We start from the raw sequence: 11,963 nt of genomic DNA on the forward strand, positions 1-11,963 counted from the left end.
TAGCTAGCAGCAAGGGACTCGTGTGGATCTGCAAAATCTATCGTAGTTAGCTTCAATTGAGGTATCAATTCATGATCTTTGCCTCATTCCTTTCTAGATCTCCTTGGATGAAATTAGGGCTTCTTGGTTTGGTTATGAAGCTATTTTTGGGTATGAGCTCAGATCTAAAGTTGTAACTTCAGATCTGAACTCTCTTTGATTTGTAAGACCATAAAGCTATCAACTTTGGCAAGTATGAACCCCTCCTTAAGTATAAAACCCCATTTCAAGCTTAGATTTGGCATTATGAGTCATTAGAGCCTTGCATGCACGTAAAGTTTGCAACTTTACGTGATAAGCATGCCTTGGGAACTTGGATCTGCAGTATGGAGCCTTGGCATGGCTTGAAAAGCATCTGTATGGATGAAGGACTGAAAGGACTCGGCGAGTCGCATGGTAGACTCGGCGAGTCATATGATGATGGTCTTGAACTCGACGAGTTGGATGAACAACTCGGCGAGTCCGATGAAGATTGCCTTGGGCTCGACGAGTGGCATGGTGACTCGGCGAGTTGGCAAGTTATGCAAGGAACTCGGCGAGTAGCTGAGGGTACTCGACGAGTTGGCAAGTTTGCAACTTTACGTGTTAAGCATGCCTTGGGAACTTGGATCTGCAGTAGGAGCCTTGGCATGGCTTGAAAAGCATCTGTATGGATGAAGGACTGAAAGGACTCGGCGAGTCGCATGGTAGACTCGGCGAGTCATATGATGATGGTCTTGAACTCGACGAGTTGGATGAACAACTCGGCGAGTCCGATGAAGATTGCCTTGGGCTCGACGAGTGGCATGGTGACTCGGCGAGTTGGCAAGTTATGCAAGGAACTCGGCGAGTAGCTGAGGGTACTCGACGAGTTGGCAAGTTTGCAACTTTACGTGTTAAGCATGCCTTGGGAACTTGGATCTGCAGTAGGAGCCTTGGCATGGCTTGAAAAGCATCTGTATGGATGAAGGACTGAAAGGACTCGGCGAGTCGCATGGTAGACTCGGCGAGTCATATGATGATGGTCTTGAACTCGACGAGTTGGATGAACAACTCGGCGAGTCCGATGAAGATTGCCTTAGGCTCGGCGAGTGGCATGGTGACTCGGCGAGTTGGCAAGTTATGCAAGGAACTCGGCGAGTAGCTAAGGGTACTCGACGAGTTGAGGTCAACATGGACTGTTGACCTTGATAGTTGACTTTGACTTTGACCAAGGGTTGACCGTTTTGACTTTTGAGGATAATTGGTAAGTGGGTATTTATGAATTGGATCATTGATGGTTATAGGTGTTGGAGTTTGGGGCAGTATTTCGGGAGCGTGATTTTGTGGTTCAGTCCAGCATTGCAAGGTGAGTTATCCTCACTATATCAACAGGGTTTACGGCACCAAGGCCGGCCCTTTATCGGATTTGTATCCGGGTATTTGCATGATATGTTTACTGATCTGTTAGATCTGTATCCTGGTATATAGGAGGATGTTATGTTTAGTGACCTGATTTAGGTCGGTATCCTGGTATATAGGATGATGCTATGTTAGTGACCGGTTAGGTCGGTATCCTGGTTATAGGATGTTGCTATGCTATATGATCTGTTAGATCGGTTTGTTTGCCTATAGACTGTTATGTGATTATCTGTTATATGTGCACATGGTTGTTGATTGGGGGTTGGGTTGAGGCGGGTCCTGCTTCGTGCTGTAGGCCAACATACCCAGGGCGGACCGGATAGACTGCAGACCCGAGAGGGCACATAGTCAGGCCGAAGGCCCGACGAGCGGTCCGGATAGGCTGAAGGCCCTGAGAGGGCGGTCCAGACGTGCCGAGGCTCGTAGAGTGGACCAGATAGACTGAAGGCCCGGTGCGGGCGGTCCAGTCAGACTGTAGACTCAGAGAGTGGACCAGGTGGACTGAAGGCCCGGAGCGGGCGGACCAGTCACACTATAGAATCGAGATGCATGGCTGTTCTATACTTGTTGATATATTATGATTATGGTTATATGAGGTTGGTATTTGGGGGTAACTCACTAAGCTTTCGGGCTTACAGTTTCAGTTTATTGTTTCAGGTTCAGCAGATGACCGCGGGAAGGCGAAGGTGTGACCGTACACTTCCTCGATTGATGATTATGATTTCTAGGAACCCTGATATATAAACTCTTTTGAAAACTAATTGTAACAATTGAATGGTTTTAAATGATTCAAAAAGTTTTAAATTGACTCGAATTTTATGGGTGTTACATTCTGTTACTATGGTTGATGTTGATCTTCTGTTGTTTAGCTCACGTGAGTTTCCTCACTATTATGTGTTAAAATTTATATCCTTGCATGATAGGATGAAGAGGAGTAGTGGTATATTCGTTAGAGTATCGATAGGATTGGTGATCTTCGTAGTGGACGATGTAGGGGTTGTATGTATTTATGTAAGATAGCCTGAGAACTCTTAATCTAGGCTTTCTTGTATTTGGTTTTGGATCTAGAGTAGGATCATCTGTTCGATTGTATATCTTGAATCTGATTACATATAACTATGCATTCATTTGGTGAACTGCCATTTGTGGCGTAGAGTGTAGTATAGCCTCTGTATGTTATAGACATGTTATAGTGAGCTGTTAGACAGGTAGACTAGTTTAGATAGTTGTATGTGTTGTTGGATTATTTTTTGCTATATATATCGACATATCTTTTGGTAGGTTGAGGCGATCCTGCTTTGTGCGATAGGCCAAGATACCTGAATGGGCCAACGTTGTGCTGAAAGTCAGGTGTAGACCAGCTTTATGTTGCAGGCGAGTGGGGCGCACCAGCCATGGACTGAAGGCCAATGTTGTATGCTTGTATGTATGTTATGGTGTGTGGTATTTTGGGGAACTCACTAAGTTGTGGCTTATAGTTGTGGATTTAATGTTTCAGGTACTTAAAATGATCGTGGTAAGGCGAATATGTGACTGGACATACATGTCAGCTTCTGTAATTTGTGATTTTGCGCATATGATCATACTCTGATTTTGGAATGTAAACTCTTTGAACAAATGGTTTTTATGATGTTGCTTAACAAATAAATTCTTTTATATGAGTTTAAAAATGAAAATTTTGTCATGAAAATTGGAGGTTGCAATAATATACCCCAAGGACCATTTTTATAACTTACTTCAATTATGTATATTTAACCACTACTACTGATTCATCGGTAGTGATCTAACCGGAAAATGATGAAGCTCACCAAAAATCGAAACTTAAATATGATGAAGAAGTGAAAAATGAACACCAATGGAATCCAAATGAAGTCCATGTATTTTTATCTCAAAGAACTTTACATGGACATTAATATCAAGGACAACCTTTATCTACTAAACAAACTCTTACAACCACAATAAATGATCTCGTTAAGTAAAAAATAAAGACATAACTGAATGCCAAAAAAAATTGGAAAGCACAAAATTTAAAGATAAACTTGATTGAACACCGAAGGATGCATATAACCACTAATAATTTGATTCAGCTTAATTACTTGTCAATCGCCAAGAACACAATAGGTTAGATGGAAATTCTGAAAAAATAGATGACTAGAGGAATCACATGTTTTATTGATAGTAGTTAAATTATTATGCTGGAGAGATAACTCCCGTAATCTTGGTAATCTAAATAAGAACCCTAGTATATTCCTGAAACCTCACTAAAATTCTATCGATCTTTAACACTTTATTTGGGAAGATGGTGGATTAACTAGATCTGTAAAATTAAGTATCGAATATGATACAGGCCTGGACTCAACTAAACACCACAAGCCCAGTGAAGATCCATTGACCACAACTGGGCCCAAAGCTGTTGTCGTGATAGAAGCTCCAGGAGGTTCACAAGGAATTAGTCAAGCTCATTAAGCGCATGTTAAACTAGTTAGTGGAAGAAGTAGTTTTTCCCCAGCATGCATGATCTCCTTCCCATCACCCATGTTCTCTAATAAAGTGCATTTAGTTTAGGAAGCATTCTCTTATTTAAGTATTGTAATTTCATTTGGAAGAAAACGTGCAGAAAATTGTCCCAAATATTGTGTGTTTCTCTCTACTCTATCTTCTTGGAGGCTAACCCACTTAAGGGTCATATCATTTGGTGCTTTCATTCCCCGATCTCCAACCATGCCTCCACGGAAAGATACAACAGCCGACACCCATCCTAAACCAGAAAACAAACCCGATGAGACTCCACCGGACCACATTCAAGCTCTTCTTCATCTTGCCACCGCCACCAACACCCGGCTAGACACCCTCACCACAAACATCGCGAATCTGATCAGCCTCCTCACCACTCAGCAGACCAACCAGCCCCCACCTCCACCGCCACCACCACCGCCACCGCCAATCAACCAAAACCTCCGGCCCCCGAAAATCCATCTCCCGACATTTGACGGCTCCAACCCTCTTGATTGGCTCTTTCAAGCCTCCAATTACTTTGACTATTACTCCATTCAACCCACCCAACGTCTCTCGTTGGCTCAATTCTACTTTACCGGCGAGGCTCTAAGTTGGTAGAAATACTTAGCCAACAACCACCTTCTCACTTCATGGCCTGAATTTTCCCGAGCCCTTGAACTCCGCTTTGGCCCATCGTATTTTGAGAACCACCAAGCCGCCTTATTCAAACTCCAGCAAACCACCACAGTCACCGAGTATGTCGCAAATTTCGAACGGCTAAGCAATATGGTTGTTGGGTTGCAACCAGAAGCGCTGCTCAATTGCTTTCTTTCTGGTCTCCGACCCACAATTCAAAATGAGTTAGCTATCCTTAAACCTACTTCCTTCACCCAAGCAGTAGGCTTAGCAAAACTTGTGGAAGAAAAACTCATCGCCTCCGCTTCCCCTGCTGCTGTCAACCATGCTGAGTCCCTTCCATCACCGACCCTTTTACCGACCCCCACCAACAGCTCCTCCGTCTTGGTCCCTGCTTCAACCACTATCACTTCTACCCAATCAACTGCCTCGGCACCCCTGCCTACCGCTCGCCTGTCACCAGATCAATTGCAACAAAGGCGCGCTGCCGGGCATTGTTTTCGCTGCCCCGAACGCTATACATCGGGACACCGTTGCAATCCTCCCCAATTTTTACTCATTGTGGAAAATACATCAGACCTTCCACCAAACTCCACATTACCATTGCTAACCGATAATCCTGCGGTTCCACATTTTCTTTCTATTTCACCGGCTATTTTTTTTGGGATGACTACCGCAACCTCTATGAAACTCACCGGTTTTATCAAAGATCGCCCGGTTAGCATTCTTGTCAACACGGGCAGTACCCATAACCTAATTCAGCCACACGTCGCCTCATTGCTCAACTTAACAATCCAACCAACGCCTTCATTTCCGGTGCTCATCGAAAACGGTGAACCACTACATTGCCACGGGTATTGCCCTCACGTTCCTGTCACCTTGGATCAAACCTCATTTCCGGTACCGCTTTTTCTTTTCGCCTTCACTAGATGTGAACTTATTTTGGGTTATGCTTGGCTCTGCTCCTTGGGTCCCATTACAGCGGATTTCCCGGTTCCCTCTTTCTCCTTCTGGTTTAACAACAAACCAGTTACCATACGCGGGATTCGTCCACCGACCACCATGACCCCATCTGCCAGTGTTACCATCTCCGACCTTGAGGACAAGGTCCCGTCTCTAGGGGAGGGCATTGATACAGGCCTGGACTCAACTAAACACCACAAGCCCAGTGAAGATCCATTGACCACAACTGGGCCCAAAGCTGTTGTCGTGATAGAAGCTCCAGGAGGTTCACAAGGAATTAGTCAAGCTCATTAAGCGCATGTTAAACTAGTTAGTGGAAGAAGTAGTTTTTCCCCAGCATGCATGATCTCCTTCCCATCACCCATGTTCTCTAATAAAGTGCATTTAGTTTAGGAAGCATTCTCTTATTTAAGTATTGTAATTTCATTTGGAAGAAAACGTGCAGAAAATTGTCCCAAATATTGTGTGTTTCTCTCTACTCTATCTTCTTGGAGGCTAACCCACTTAAGGGTCATATCAGAATATGATATTGTTTGGTAATGAGATGACATAAGAATAGGTGGAGACTGAACTAGTTGCAGGTCTGATCAAGAGGAATAGGGAAGATGCATTGACTGCACTAGATTTTGCACCGTAATAGGGAAGATGGATAGGTGGTAACTGAACTAGTTGCAGGTCTGATCAAAAGGAAGATTAATAACATAGTAGAGGTGAATGATGGTGAGTTTGTGGTGGTGCAATTAAGATGTGGCAAAGGTTTTTGTGGTATTGATGGAAGTACGGTGATGGTGGCTTAAGGTGATGATATGACTGCTAACAGGGCACGTGATTGGAGGTGTAGGGTGTGGTGATCAAAATAAGGGATGAAGATGGTGGTGGGTGAACTCCGATGGATTTGGTACTTTGGTGTGAAGGTTGTCTGACGTTGGAGTTGAAGATGGGTATCCCCCCACTCTTGTATGTGTGTGTATCTTATCCCCATATATACATCGATTTATTCATGCTTTGGACTATTTGAATTCCCATACCTTTTTATTCAACTATGGTTACATGTAATTATAAATGGAAAAAACGTCTCAACCATATAGGGATAGAGGCAGTGGAGGTGGCTAAGTAAGTCCAAGGTTAGGGTTTAATATAATAAACAAATGAAATATATATATATATATATATATATATATATATATATATATATATATATATATATATATATATATAACGTTAGATAAGATAAATTAGTTATTTCACACATATTTAACCATTATCTTTTACGAGAGTTACCAAAATACTCAACCATACTTTTTTTTAAAACCATATCACGCATAAGGAAAGTACAACTTACATGGCAATATCGTGGTTGAAGAGTTTCTTGGATGAGTAAAAGTCAATATCTTATTGTCGAAGTTGTCAAAAGGCAAACATTCTAGAATCACGAACTTCGTCATCATATCCCCAACTTTAGCCGCTTTGTAATTCCACAGTATAGTATCTTTCGTCATTGTTGTTTGATTATGCCCCGACCAAATTTCATCAATGGCCATCTCTTGTTTATATGCGTTTTCTATGTTGAACTCCCTTCTTCCTTGAAAAAATCACCACATTTCTTGCATCGCGTTTTATTTGGACAGCTCGACATTATACACAAATCATAATTGGACCAAATCTCCAAGTTTCTATTTTTTTTATTTGATGGAAACAACGATAATATTACTTGATGAATCTCAAATACCAATGGAAGTCGAATCCATTGCTCGACTTGCGAGCATTTTTTGATTTAAGAGAGTTTTTTAAAAGTTTGATCAAGCATCAACACGTAATAAATATATATATATATATATATATATATATATATATATATATATATATATATATATATATATATATATATATATATATATATATATATATATATATATATATATATAGGAAAAGTGAATATGTAGCTGTTATGTACCTAATCATAAGTATAAAACCTTTTAAATTAGTTAGTTTTAAACAAAAAAAAATCCAAATTCATTTCCTCTAAATTTTGTTTTAATAGAATATCATCGAATTTAGTTAAATTATAGGTTGAAAAAGATCAATTATATATTTTTTTTATTGCAAAAAATCATCGAAGTTTATAGAAAAAGTAAAAACCCAATATTTGTTTAACGAGTATGACTCAAACATTTGGTCCTAAAATTGAAAATCTACATCCAATGATTTGTGAAAATCTTGATTGAGTTTTGTATGTTCTTCTTTATCTTTATTATATTACTTTTCATTTAAAATTTGTCAAAATTTGGTAGGGTTGAATAAATGGTCCTGACTTTTAATGATTTATGTTCTTAGACCAAATGAATAAAAAGAACATAAAATTGATCGGTTTAGTAATTCACATGATTAAGGAAGAATGGTAAACGAAATATCATGATTAGTTTGGATATATATGAATCAAAACTACATAGTTTGAATTGTTCTATATATAAGTTTAGGTACATAATAGCCACATATTCCCTAACCCATATATATATATATATATATATATATATATATATATATATATATATATATATATATATATATATATATTTATAGTTTGGAGAGTTCTATATATAAGTTTAGGTACATAATAGCCACATATTCCTTAACCCATATATATATATATATATATATATATATATATATATATATATATATATATATACTAGTGGTGGACCCGCGCAAAGCGGCGGGGGCGAATAATATTTTTAGACGATATGTTTCTTTTACAAAAATATTATGTTCCAAATATAGTACATTTCTAAGACAATAAGATCCAACTTTGACATAATTTGTGACATGGTACATCAAATAATCGATAAAAAGAAGCGGTTCAAGACGACACAAAATATGAAATGTTTTAGCCATTCAAACAAAAATAATAGAATTATATAAGAATACACAAAATATGAAACTGTGTAATAGCGCATGATTGGTTATACATTATTAATTGTGCAACACTTGTTTATAAACCACATTTGTTGTATAGACTCCATCACCTTTTGAAATTTTCGTTAGGCTTCTTGTTTGAATCTTAGAGTAGGTTTCGGGCGATGATTAATATGTTATGTTTTTAGGTTAAAAGTAAAATATGTTTTTATATATTTGGTAAAATAAAATTACGTTTTCAGTTAACAAAATATATGTTAAATAAGGTGTCCTGAATCTGACAAATCTTGTCATATTTCAACAAATAACACATTGCAGAGGTCGGCGATTTGTTGCGTTTTGACTATTACTTTAATTTCATGGTGGGAAATTGTTTTTCTTACGATGATTTGTTATAAACATGTCATATTTTAAATAACGTGAAATACATCGACCGGGTTAATATGAAAGAGATGTTGTTTGATGTTAAAAATTGAAGTTAGGTTGTTTTTTATTAAAAAAAATACATTGTTGTTTTGGGGTAAATCAAAATATGTTAATGTTTTTCGGTAAAAAAAATATAAATATGATTAAGTTTATGTTACACGTTCTAACCAATTTGATGTTAATCTAAAATTATATATTAAGTTACGTTTTGGAAAACATAATGACTTGTATGACTCGATAAGTTATTAAAATTTCAAAATTATTAATGATTAAATAAAAAGTTGGTTGCGATTAAAAACATCAAACACTAAATTATCATGTGGTAACTTCCTACAATTATAGAAGTTAAAGGGCTGACATACAAAAAAAATGCAAAAGTTGCTATTATTTTTTAATTTAGCCATTACTCTTGACAAAACACAAAAAATCATTATATTTTTTTTATCATGATTTAGCTTTCATTAATAAGCATCAAATGATTTTTTATTTATTGAACACATTAAAAGTCTTCAAGGATTCATTGGGTGATTTTATTCGTTATTGATTCAAAATATTAAAATAACTTGAATTTTTAATCATCAACATGAAAATTAAAATAAATAAATACAATATTGTATATGTTTTAAAAATATGCCACAATTTATATAACAATAATAACGATAAAAAATAATATTTAATGAAACATGATCATATAAAAATCTGATGATAATAATAATAATAATAATAATAATAATAATAATAATAATTTAAAAATATCACAAAACCTATAAGAAAATTTATAACATTTCTACAAACTGTTTGTAGATAGTTATAACATAAAACTCTTCAAAATATGTATTTTAATGTCATCATACCGTACTTTGTGATTATTTTTAATAGATTAACCCAAGCAGTAAAGTCTTTGGTTTTTTCGGTTCATGCTTTATGTCAAGCATGGTTAAAAGATCAATGAGTTTATATATTAATGTTTATACCTAATTTGATTTTTATAAAAAAAAAATAAAAAATAATGTATGCAATATTATAAAAGAGTATTAAAATGGACATGATGCATCAACGTCATTTGTATGGATCATTCTTTAGCTGTAATTTTAGGTCATAGACATTCCTTAGCTGCAATAGGAAAAACTAAAACCAAAAACTAAAACGGCATAAAGAAATGTATTTTATAAAAAGTAAATTTGTAAACTAATGATGTGGACTGTTACTCGTTTTCTAAATTATGTAATAAATTAGTAACTATAATTCACACAGTTCAATACTATAATTCATTCCATTAATTTGAGATAAATTTAACAATAAAGGATCCATATATGTATGAGCATGCTTCATTTGACGCCCATATAGTGAGTAAACCAAAGTAAGCAACTACACTTCTCTCAAATCTGATGCATGTATTTGCATTAGCCATATAGGTATAGTTCCCAAACTACTCCTTCCTACTAAACATCATAAAAACTAATTTTGCTTTTCTTGCAATTTTTTTAAAAATAAACCAATTAAACATTGGCTAGAGCCTGGCAAACCAAAGTTTCCTCATTACCAAAGACTTCTTTAAGTACTCAAACAAATTCTTTAAGTACTCAAACAAATCTGATGCAACCCAACTTTCTACATAATACACACAATGACACAATACAGTCACATACACACATATATAGTTTCACATACAGTAACATACACATACACAATCTCACTCACATAGTCATATACATATCACTGTCATGACCATTTTGGCATAGAATTGGGTAATAGTTAGGAGGAAAGAGTTACTTTTGAAGAGTGCTACAATGGTTATGGCTAAAAAGATATAAATTATTGCAAATTACAACAAAAACCATTGAATGGCCGCTTTCAAAACCCATTCCAGTTTTTTTTTTTTTTTTTGAATCGGGTAGATGTTTTGAGTACCATGCTAGATTAGGAAGTAATGAAACCCATTATTTGACATTAAGTTATAAGAAAAGAAATTCATTTAGAATATATACCTTCATTGTAGCCACAATGTTTATTAGCCCCACCATTTGGCTTTTCATCCAGTTAGCTCTGATTCAGTTGTTGAAACAACTATCTATAAAAACGTAGCACAACATAACATCAGGTGGCAAATCGGTAATTTTCCCTTATCAAATTACAATGTTATAACAAAACCATCAAGTAGCAAAGGATCATGTAAGAATATGTGATTATCAATGTAGATTGATGTAATTAACCCATCAAGTGGAAAAGCACTGTTAAAACGTAAAATAGCATCAGATGCTATAGCGGATGCCTTTGGTAGTGAAATATAATACACTCATTGATGGGTATTATAAAAATATTTTGTAAAATGTATAAATCTGATGCCCGAATTAAGAAAATGGTAACCAATCAAATTACCTATAATGCCCCTCATTGATCAGTTTTGTAAATATGAACATGCCTCTACTGCACTTGTCCCATTGATCTCATACTCAACAGGGTATTCCACTTCTCCTCCCTTGCCTATAATATAAACACAGAAAATGAAAATTCCAATTTAGAAAAAATAGAAGTGCAATGTAGAAATGAAATTAAAATTCTAACTAAATCAATCAACTAAAGTTCATTTCTACCTCTTGCTCCTTCTATGAAAATGTAGTTGGAAATGGTTAGATTTAGATATTGGTTGTTCTCAATATAGCCTCTCAATAAGATGATTTAAAATTAATTTTGAGAAACAAAATACATACCTATTGTTTTCTAAAAAAGAAATAGCATTAATTTGGTAATATAAGCCCTTCCTATTGCAAGTATTCCAATGCTAAGGAGAAATATGCAAACCACAAAATCTTGTCTTTAAGTATTAATAAAAGCTAAACAACCATATATAACAGAAGTGGTATGGAAAATCCACACACAAAAAAACTTTATCAGAGGACAACCTTGTATGCCGGAAAAAACCATAATGGTGTAGCCAATCTCATCACCTTTTTCACCACTCTTGGATCCTAATATTTTTTTAACATAGTGGATTTATAATGGAACCATCTTATAGTCTGAGACTTTGAGTAACAATAATACAAAATTTGCCTTGAGAAAACAGGGTATAAGATAAGAGAGACACGAACATTTTTACTGAGAAATTCTAA

This window comes from Lactuca virosa, chromosome 8 (genome assembly GCF_052849685.1).
Source record: "Lactuca virosa cultivar CGN04683 chromosome 8, Lactuca_virosa_CGN04683_v6, whole genome shotgun sequence".
Taxonomy (NCBI): Eukaryota; Viridiplantae; Streptophyta; class Magnoliopsida; order Asterales; family Asteraceae; genus Lactuca; species Lactuca virosa.